At 37.9% G+C, this 10,601-nt stretch overlaps 1 long non-coding RNA gene across 1 annotated transcript; it reads right to left on the bottom strand.

Moving 5' to 3' along the window:
• Positions 1-6,242: 6,242 nt before the first annotated feature.
• Positions 6,243-8,102, bottom strand: LOC121069947. Its single transcript, XR_005819780.1, has 2 exons — positions 7,838-8,102; positions 6,243-6,585 (listed from the first exon to the last, which is right to left on the bottom strand). It is a non-coding gene; the product is annotated as an uncharacterized LOC121069947 (long non-coding RNA).
• Between the last annotated feature and the right edge of the window lie 2,499 nt (positions 8,103-10,601).

Raw genomic sequence — 10,601 nt, forward strand, 5'->3', positions numbered from 1 at the left:
ATAGCATTGCCTTCTGATTTGTAGCTCTTTGCAGTTAAAATAAATAAATAAATTCAAAGGCAAGCTTTCCAGTCATTCAGTCTGTCTTCCTAGTTTCCATTTACTCACAAGTTGAGTTGTGTCCAAGTCATGCTGACAACCAAAACTAAATATTCAGTGATCATAAGCAGTTCAAGATCTGAAAACCTACTCTGAATTTTCTCAAATAATTTTCATTGAGAGTTGAAATTCTCCTAGATGTTGGCAAAATGGGAGCATGGATAACATGACTGTTGGACGAACCATCTCCCATTTTTAAAATGTTTCTTTTAAACAGTTTAGTGCCTCCCATTCCTGTCACTGCTAAATCACTGGTTTTAGATAGGTACTTCCCACTGTCAAGCCTATGAATTACCTCTGAAAAAAATGATAATTTTTCCCTTGTACAGAGTGCTCATTGTTAATTATACTTTTCCTGTGTATTTAAATCATCTATCATATACTTCAATGGAAAGGAAGAATCTGCCTTACTGCACCAGTGGGGTATCACAGCTAGCATAACCCATGCTAGTACATTGGTAACAAATACTCAGTAAGAGATCTATGTCTCCTCTGTGTAATCTCTCCTCAATGCCAAGCTAATTTTTCTTTAGGTTTGCTCCACATATGGCCAATCATTACACAGAATCATAGAATGGCTTGGGTTGGAAGGGACCTTAAAGATAATTATTTTCATCCGCCCTACCATGGGTAGGGACACCTTCCACTAGATCAGGTTGCCCAGGGCTCCATCCAACCCAGCATTGAATGATTCCAGGGATGAGGCATCCACAATTTCTCTGGGCAACCTGTTCCAGTGCCTCACCACCCTCACTGTAAAGAATGTCTTCCTAACCTCTAATCTAAATCTCCCCTCTTTCAGTTTAAAATCATTCCCCCTTGTCCTACCATTATCTGCTCATGTAAAAAGTCACTCTCCATCTTTTCTATTAGCCCCCTTTAAATATTAAAGAGCTGCATTAAGGTCATCCTGGAGCCTTCTCTTCTCCAGACTGAACATCCCCAGCTCTCTCTTTCTTCGTAGAAGAGGCGCTCCAGCCCTCTGATCATCTTCGTGGCCCTCCTCTGGGCTCACTGTAACAGGTCCACATCTTTCTTGTGCTGGAGGTCCCAGACCTGGACACAGTACTCCAGGTGGGGCCTCACAAGGTCAGAGCAGAGGGGGACAATCCCCTCCCTTGACCTGCTGGCCACTCCTCTGTTGATGCAGCCCAGGATGCAGTTGACCTTCTGAGATGCAAGTGTGCACTGCTAGCTCATGTCAAGATTTTTGTCTACTAGAACCCCCAAGCCCTTCTCTGCACAGCTGCTCTCAATGCATTCTTCTTCCAGTCTGTATTCCTGTCTGGGATTGCCCCAACCCAGATACAGCACCTTGCTCTTGGACTTGCTGAACCTCATTAGGTTCATGTTGGTCCACTTTTCTAGCTTGTCCGGGTCCCTTAGGATGGCATCCCCTCCTTCTGCTATATCAGCTGCACCACTCAGCTTGACGTCATAAGTTTTTAGAGGCCCGTCTGGCTGAGCATAGATGCTAAAAATGCAGCAACATTAATATAATCCTGTTGTGTCAGAGCAATTAGAAAAATGAAGAAACAGTCCTGAGGCAGCGAACCTGGTTCTGCATATTAATGTCCATTATGTTGATGGCTTAGTTCATGGCTATTGGATCCACAGTTGTATTTATAAAAATAAAAAATAAAAAAATATATATTCAATTGGAAGTGTATATTACTACAACCTCCCCAGCTACACATTGCACATTGTTTTCTCCCTGTTGGTATTTCTGCTATTGAATCAAGTGGATCATTCCATCCACTGCCCACAGCTTTAGACAAAGCACCTGAACAAATCCCATTTTGTCCTTCAGTTACTTCCTAGGGGACTCATTAGAAGATTTGTATATGCATATGTGCATGAAGAAAGCTGAATAGCTGACAGTGAATTAAAAAAAAGGCATATACTTCATGTTCAAAGTCTTATCTTACCTAAGATAAATAAATCTTTATCTTAAGTTTTAAAAGTTTCCTTTAAGTCATTTGTTCTTTTATCAAATAATTCTGGAAAATATCACAAAATGCAAATTCTAAGTTGATATTTACATACATTCTCTGTAGGTGTCAGCATTGCTTTATATTGTTGTAGAGAACTGTATTTTTTTCTTCTCAAAGAAAGAAGAAATCTAGACTTGTATGTTTCTAAATGAACGATAATTTTTTGCTGTCCATTTGTCTTGTACTACCCATCTCAGACAGAGATTTAACACTGCGTTGTATAGGTGAAACTACATTGAATGTAAAGAAAAAGGCTACATTGTTTTCTATCACCTCTTTTCAGTTTTAAAACTGTTTTATTTTGTTCCAGTTATTTTGCGTATAAAAATCATCCCTACTGAAGTAAAAACAGGGATCATTTAACATTTGCAAATATTTTCGAAATTTTATAGTGAAAGCACAATTCAATGATGCCACTGTGAATCTACCATCTTCACACACACTGAGGAAGAAACACTGGACCAGAAGTTCTTAAATTTCTAGGCAGAGTTCTCAGACAAATCTAATTTAATACTTTCATTCATAAACTTACTGTACAAAATAAGTATGCCACTGAGGTCTATTGGTATGTTATGGAAATGAATTATTCATGCAGAAAGGAACCATACTATCATACTGGAGTAGTGAATGACCTTGGGAGCCAAAGTAATAGTAATTGGATGAAAATCAATTTTACAGACTGCAAGGTCATAAATAAAGGATAATAAGAATTCTTTCTGGGACCTCAGTTATAAAATGTGATTGAAGAAAAACATGGATTAAATAGTCCAAATGATTATCAACCTCCTATACCTATGAAGAAGAAACAATCCAAGCATCTATGGTGCAAGACAGTTCCAGTAAAAGACCAATGCTGATGACATTATTGAAGCTCATGTATATACGAACATTATTTGAACGGCTGCATATAATCCTCACCATTCTTCCGATCAAAGAAATGGAGAGCCTCTCTTCAAAGAGGCTATGGAGCATTTCAAAATTAAATGAAAAGATTCTTTAGCTTCTTGTAGAAGTAGTGGGTAACAAATTAACTATTTAACAAAAATAGCATTGGCATGAGATAAAAATAGTTGCAATTTGCTCAGGAATGGAGTTAAAGTTAGGAGGAATGATTCCGGAGAAATAATGAAGTAAAATATCATCTAATTTTCAACAGGAGTTCAAAAGAGAGCATGTGACCTGTCTGCTTGGCCTAAGTGTGCTGGAGTCCATGTCCCAGAGAGGTCCGAGTAGCTGCATCTTTCATTTACATTACAGGTTTTATCTGAGGTTTGTCTCTAGTGTTATACTATTGTTTATTGATAATATCGAGTGCTATTTAGATCTATTGATTGCAGGCAGATTTCACTGATTTATTTTTTAAGTGAAATGAAACAGCAAATGAGAGAGTTTTTTGCAGTAGTAGCCTCAGATTGAGTTTAGACCAGAATTATCCTTCTTTACTACAAATGAGCACCTTGACTACAGAGACTCCTCAACGTTGGCTGGCTCACAACCAACATATTCAAGTTACTCAATTTTGATTTCACATTGGGCATTTACTTAAGTGCAAGTTTTCCCCACATATTTGCATGATATACTTTCTGTAGAAAAAGGTTGTTTCCTGAAGATTTGTTTACATATACATTTTTCTCTTCTCTCCCCCTCCCACCATGCCTCTAATAAATTTGTCTATAAAACGTAAGAGTTGCACTGATTTATTTTTAGGTCATCTCAGAAGTACTTAGAAGCTCCTATTAATGGCACAGTAGAATGCTGAGTTTTCTATAACTCTGTGGCTGCAGAATCTTGTTTCTATCACAGATTTGCCCTTGGGCTGCAGAATAAACAAAAGGAGTATTTATAGCCCTTCTCATACAAAGAGATTTGATCATTCAAAAAGGCGACAGTGAATTGCACAGTACCTTCTATATCTCCAGGCTTGCTACTAATATTACTGTTAAGGGAAAGCTGATGTCACCTCATCTGTCACAATCTCTGCTTTTGTACATCTCTGTGTAACAGTGAGACCCAAAAAAGGTTAAGTATTATTTTTACATTCATTTATTTGAACACGCTTCTGTTGTCAGGACAGATTTAGAAATACTGTCCTCCACCTAATTACATCACATTGCTATAGTTGATACAGGAAATAGGAAAAGTCAAAGTAGCACTTCTCAGAGTCTGTCCAAAGTAAAATTTAAGGAAACGGGCAGATCTAACAGCTTAAAATAACCCTTAGTTATTACGCTTACTAAATAACCAAAGCTGATATAAGGTAGGCAAGTCCTAAATTATCCAATTATCCTTTTTTTTTTTTTTCAGAACACAGTTTGACTCTAACATAAGATTCAGTGAATTATTGCAAGGCTAGAAGTTGCTTGTTCTGTCAGGCATAAACCAGAATAATCTATGTGGCTTAACTGTCCTTCCTAAAGTCATTCTCTACTCTCTAGACCCAACATCCTTACTTTAGAAGAGATCCTGCTTTAACTAACATTGAGCAACGCAGCACACAGCATGGCTGTACTTTGGAGAAAGCACCCCTGGCTGGAAGCCTCACTGACTCAGCTGGATTTACTCCTCCATGGCTCAGGGTACTTGCACTGCGGTGGCAGTGACATTCCCCTTCCCATCTGTGCTGAGTACGCACGCTTCCACACTCACAGTCACAGCCACATCCGGACCCTCATCAACTCTGGAACATTCTCATAAAGCTCAGTTTATTATTATCCTGGACTAGGGTTGATTGCTGTGAATTAAAACTCAAGTAAAAAACATCCAATATGAGTTTATGATTTTACCTAGCTTCTATAATGAATAATCACTTAAAGCAAGATAACCTTTTATGACTCAAAAAAAAAAAAAAAAAGACATTAGAATCCATGCAGATCTGTCAGTGATCTCCCTTCGTTACCACTCCCTTTACTGTTTTGCCATTACAAACAACAAATCCAAAGTCCAAACCCCTCCGAAAATATTTCAACATTCATATCATTAAACTGAACAGCTAAAATACAGAACAAAGATTGTATAGGCTTTCACACATGAAGAAAGAATTTTAGACTACTAATGTATTGCTATTATATTTCAGCATGTCAGAGATGAAGAGAACATGGGAATATTTGCTACACAATCAACCACTTAGAAACTAAGAGTAAAATTTTAGGAATCTCACATTGTTCTCCCCGCTGTAAAACAAAACAGTGATTTTCAGTTCAATTACTTTAAATAATGAGGGCTAAAAATCAGTAATATCTTGAGGAGCTGAGAATTCCCCCAGCTACAGTGTAGAGACCCTGTTTGCATTATTGGTGTTGATAGCATTTTTTCTTATCTCTGACATCTTCAAACTCTTTTTTTGTTCTTACAATACTATGATTTAGAGAAAAATATTCACATTTTAGCAATATTTCATCTAAGCTGACTTGCAACCCAACTTCTGAGTACAGCTTGGACCTTACTCTATTGATTAGTCTCGTATGGAGTAAAACCTAGTTACACAGGAACAGAAGCCAATTGGATTATTTCTACTTTATTCTAGAATAAGGGAAGATTAATCTTCGCCACATCACTTTAGCATTGGCTAAATTGATGTGTAAAAATAAGTGTCAAAAGAAAAGGACAATCACACTAAGATGTATGGAGAAGAGATTAGATGCAAGTTGAATATGTGAAAGCTGATACAAAGTTTCATCAATACCCTGAATTAAAAAGAACCTCTTACTACTGAAAATAAATTAGTAGATTTTTAAAAACTGCAAAAGAAAATAAGTCCTTCACAGACAGTTTGCAACTACTGTAGAAGGATATACAGCTGAGTGTCAAAGATAAATACAGACTATCATCACAAATTAGGAAACATCTAATTAAAACGTTAAGTAGTTTGTGCTACTATTCAATACCCTTATATACTAAAACTTATTATTCTTAGTCACTTTTTCTAGTTTTCTATTAAACAATTAACTAAATGCTAGCTCTGTATACAGGTAACCTTGTTAACATACTTATACCAAATAGCTATGTTAAGAGTTCAGAACATGAAGTATTGAAAGCACAGGACACTTTTACACAACTCTTAAGTAAAGCAATTCTTATGATTGCACACTAAAATTTCACCAAAGTACAAGAATGAAGAACAGTATTCACTGAACTTTTTTTTTTTTTTACGCTGGATCAACAGCATGTGAAGCCACATCCTCAGATTTCTAAGAAAATTATGTGTTTGCTGTTAATGGATACCTGAGAAAAGTTATGTCTTTTCTCCCCCAAAACAGTACCTCACAGAATCTTTTTGGCAAAGGCAGTGACAGAAATCCATTCTCCAGGGAAATATACAGTTGCCTCAGCTACAAGATCATCCTTTCTTTTCTTGACATCCCAACTCATTCAAAACACATATTCCAACTTCCTCAACAACTGAGATGAGTCCTGCAAACAACAGACTCTTTCACTGTGTTGTGCTGATTCATTCCAAGCACTGTTCATCCTGCACTCTGAATGAGGCAGGGTCCTGTGGGAAAACAAAGAATGAGATCATGTAATTAAAGACTATCTCATAATGTACACAGGGATTGAACTATAATGGCCTCAACAATCTTAATTCTGTTTCTTAACTCTTGAGTGATTAAGACTGCAAGCTATTTTGATGTTGTTTTCTCTATATAACTAACAACATTTCTGAGCAAAGGAATCTAAAAGCAACCAAAACCCCGAAGCCAAAAAACAATCACATGGAACCATACCAACTACTACTGCATGGTATGCAAGGAGAATTACCAGTAGAGCCAACTGGAGGAGAAAACAACAACACTGCTATTTTTATTGAACATTTTTCTATTCTCAAATTGCCTATCCATTAATGTTTAAATGTTTCCCACAGTTGTTTCAATTTTAATGAAATTCTGCCAGATTAAGCTGTTTCCAAATCCTGCCTCGTGCTTCCCATCAGCTCACATACCTGCTCACTCCAGCAGGGTGCTGAAGAGCCTGACCACACTGCCCAGGCCAACAGCCTACCTGACAAAAAGAGATCCCAGAAACCCTGCTTCCAGCCTTGCAATTTCTTTGCTGTGTACTTTGTCAAGTTGGACACAGAATGGCAATCTCATTCTGAAAGGTTGGTTTTTTTTGTTGGTTTTGTTTGTTTGTTTTTATGAGAGTTCCAATTTAAATATGCGAAGCTTCTAAATCTCTTATAAAATGGACACCATTCCCCATCCAGAACCCCACCTCAAGTCTCTGGTACACGTACTATTCGTTTGCTAGCTCAAAGTATGAATTGTACAAACAGTATTCATTTTTCTTTGACTTTTCTCAAGATCTGGATCTTCTGCAAGCACTGACAGCCATATCACAGTAAGAACAATTGTTGTTTTCAAAAAACAACCCTCCACCCTGAAATTCTAGATCCTGAAAACACTGTTTCAAACCTCTAGAGAAACAGGTTTGAGGCTATCACACCCCATGCTTTCTTTCTCAGCATGCCAGGTGTGCTATGCTTACTGCTTCCACGGAGCAGCACAAGCAGGGCTGTTCCACAATAGAGGGCAAACTGGGAGCCAAGGGTAACCTCAGCAAAGTCCTTGCCCACACTGACTGGAGCACAGTCCCATAGCATATGAATGCAATAGGCAGAACAGGGTTTTGGAAACAGGGTCCACCCAGACACTACAGTGGAGAGCAGCTGAAGGCAAGACTGCAAATGAGGCTATAACATGAATCAGAATAGTCCACCCAAGAAAAAAAGCTAGCAACAAAACTACCTGCAATGCAAGCCTAAGGTCCAGCCAGGGGATGAAGTCAGATGAACAGAAAGACAGAAGGACAAATAGAATGCCAACATAGCACAAAAAAAAGTGATGACCCACATCTGAGCTTAAATGGCATGTTGGGCCCCCCCATGGGCAGAGGGTGTGTGGGCAGCATCCCAGGTGAGGCTGCTCAGGGCCATCAATGTCTATTAGTGCACTCAGAGCACGGCAAGCGTTACAGTTAATGTTAGGGTTATGGTTAAGAAAAACACAGGCTGTGGAGCCTCAGCATACTCAGTAGTTTGTAATGTCTAGGGGAGGGCGTGAGCTTCTATGAATAATTCCTGGTGGTTTTGGATTTTTTCATGGTCATTCGGGGCTTTGTGGCTAATGTTGCTCATTTAAAGGATTTATTCTTCCTCTCTTTCTTTAGCTGTATTTTGACTTATATTGGATCATTTGTTTGAAGCCATATCCTTCCTTTCTCTGTTCTTTTTGTTTGTCTCCTTTGTTCATATTTTATGTTTGTTGAAATGTAAACTTCTGGGGACTGCAATGTTGAACAAGTTCCTCAACTCTGGTTGAACTTGTTAATGTTGGGAACAAGAGTCAACAGAGCATAAAGGATGTTAAAACTTTTTTCCTAACTACTGAAGGTTTTTCTATCATAGACACTTGGAGATCTAGTTCCAAGAATTCTTTCTAAGTTACAATGTTCAGTCCTTCAAGAGTCTCTGAACTGGCAGGACCCAGAGAGATTTTAAGACACCACACACACACACAGACTTCTTCTTGGGTGGTGAGCTATATATTACACCTTACAGATGCATCATGAGGTTTCACCTGTTGTCCTTTTAATGTTTCTGAGGCTTAGACGGAGAATCGGGTGCAGTTCTGGTGTTAATTTAGAAATATTGTCCAGCAGTCCTGACAGTAATGCCTTATTTATTTGTCCACATATAAATTCTAAAAATGAGAATAGCTAATATAACTCAAGGTGCTTGCAACTGAAGGTTTCAGTGAAGAAATGCATGTTACTGTTTTGAATTTCTAATGGAGTTCTTTTTTTTTTCTATCCAGAATCACAGAATACACTCTCACATTGATTCACATTGATCACACTCTCATGAAGCAAAGTAGGAAGACTTTTATCAGCTACTTTCATCAGCTATCCGTTATATCCAGGCTGAAACACAGGCGGTGACTAGCACAGCAACAAAGCAATGTGGCACAGATGGTGGGAAAAGGTGCCACAATCAGTTGAATTTTAGGACATAGTAGGGTGCTGTTTCAGGAGTTTTGCCAGGACTGCTATTCTTAAAGAGAGTACCATAGAAGCTTTCACATCAGAAAGTGTGACTTCTGATACAAAAGGTAGCAGATCATATTCACAGCTGAGTTTTGGCTCCTTTCTTCTACTTAAGAAGCAGACAGAAAATTCTCAGTATAAAAGAAAATCACTGGGTTTATGGTTGCTGTATGGCACTGGAAATGAATACACTCAGCATTCAGAACAATACAGATATATCATGAGAATAAGATACAGTTACACAAAAAATCTTCTTTGTTCCCCTGTTACAAGAAATTGCATCCAGCATGGTAGTTGGTAGACTTTATTTTGGGGTGATGGTAACAGCACTGGGATACTCACTCTGCTGACTGCATCCCCAGCGTTACCTGCCAACTCTCCCAGGTGCACAGAGTCAGATGCGGGCAGTCATGAATCAGTTCCACTCACACTCTGACCTAGCACTGCATAAGATTTTACTGTCCCAAAGCTGTTCAGAGATTCAGAAGCTGACCCTCTCAACCTCTATATGAAGCACATCCAAGCACGATTTACAAGCTGAGAAATGGTCCATTGCTAATGTGGTCTACATGCTTTTTAGATCACAAAGTGAACAAAGTGGTGTTGTGACTGTTCTTATGTGACTGTACTTGGATATCCATCCAAGTACTAGAAAACCTGACCTTAATTAAAATTGTTTAAACAAAAATTTGCAAATGTAATACAAGATTTGACTACTTACAACAAATCAGTTATGCTCATTGGGTTATGCTCATACGCATCTCTTCCTTACTCTAGAGGAGTCTTTCCAAGATAGTAATATATGTATATGTATACAAATACATATATATATATATATATGTATATAAAATGAAAAGATACATAGTGACGTACTCTGGGCTTTGTAAATTAGAAGACCAAAATTCATAAACATGCATTTGGTAATTCATTCAGCCAGTGCTGAATATAGAACCCTTCACATGGAGTTTTCAAAACATGCAGAGTGTGAGGTGAGTTCATTAATGAGGTGTACAAGAATGGGAGCAATAGATCTTTTCATGCAAAGAAGATTTCGCCTAGAGCAAGAATCATCATCAGCTTCAGCAAGTCTGGTTTTGCTAAAAGATTTTTTCTGATACTACAGAACAATACCAAAATCTCTAAAGAACAGGTGTTTCCCAGTCCTCTTTCTGGTGCAGAGGCTGCTTTGGAGAAAATTTTCAAGTAATTGAACTGTAATTCTAATTAGAAAGCACTTACAGAAACTCAAATGAAATAAAATACTGAAGCTCAAACAGTTCAAAAATTTAGTCATGCATGCATAAAGCACAGAAGAAATTTTAATGATGGATGGCTCAGAATAGAATGTAGGCTGTTTAGGGTTTTTTGTTGATTTTTTTTTTTTTGGTGGTGGTGGTGGTGGTTTTTCCATAAGAATGTAAAGTTTATTTCCTTATTAGTTGACCTACCCTGAAACATAACAGAATT

The sequence above is a fragment of the Cygnus olor genome, chromosome 4 (genome assembly GCF_009769625.2).
Source record: "Cygnus olor isolate bCygOlo1 chromosome 4, bCygOlo1.pri.v2, whole genome shotgun sequence".
NCBI lineage: Eukaryota > Metazoa > Chordata > Aves > Anseriformes > Anatidae > Cygnus > Cygnus olor.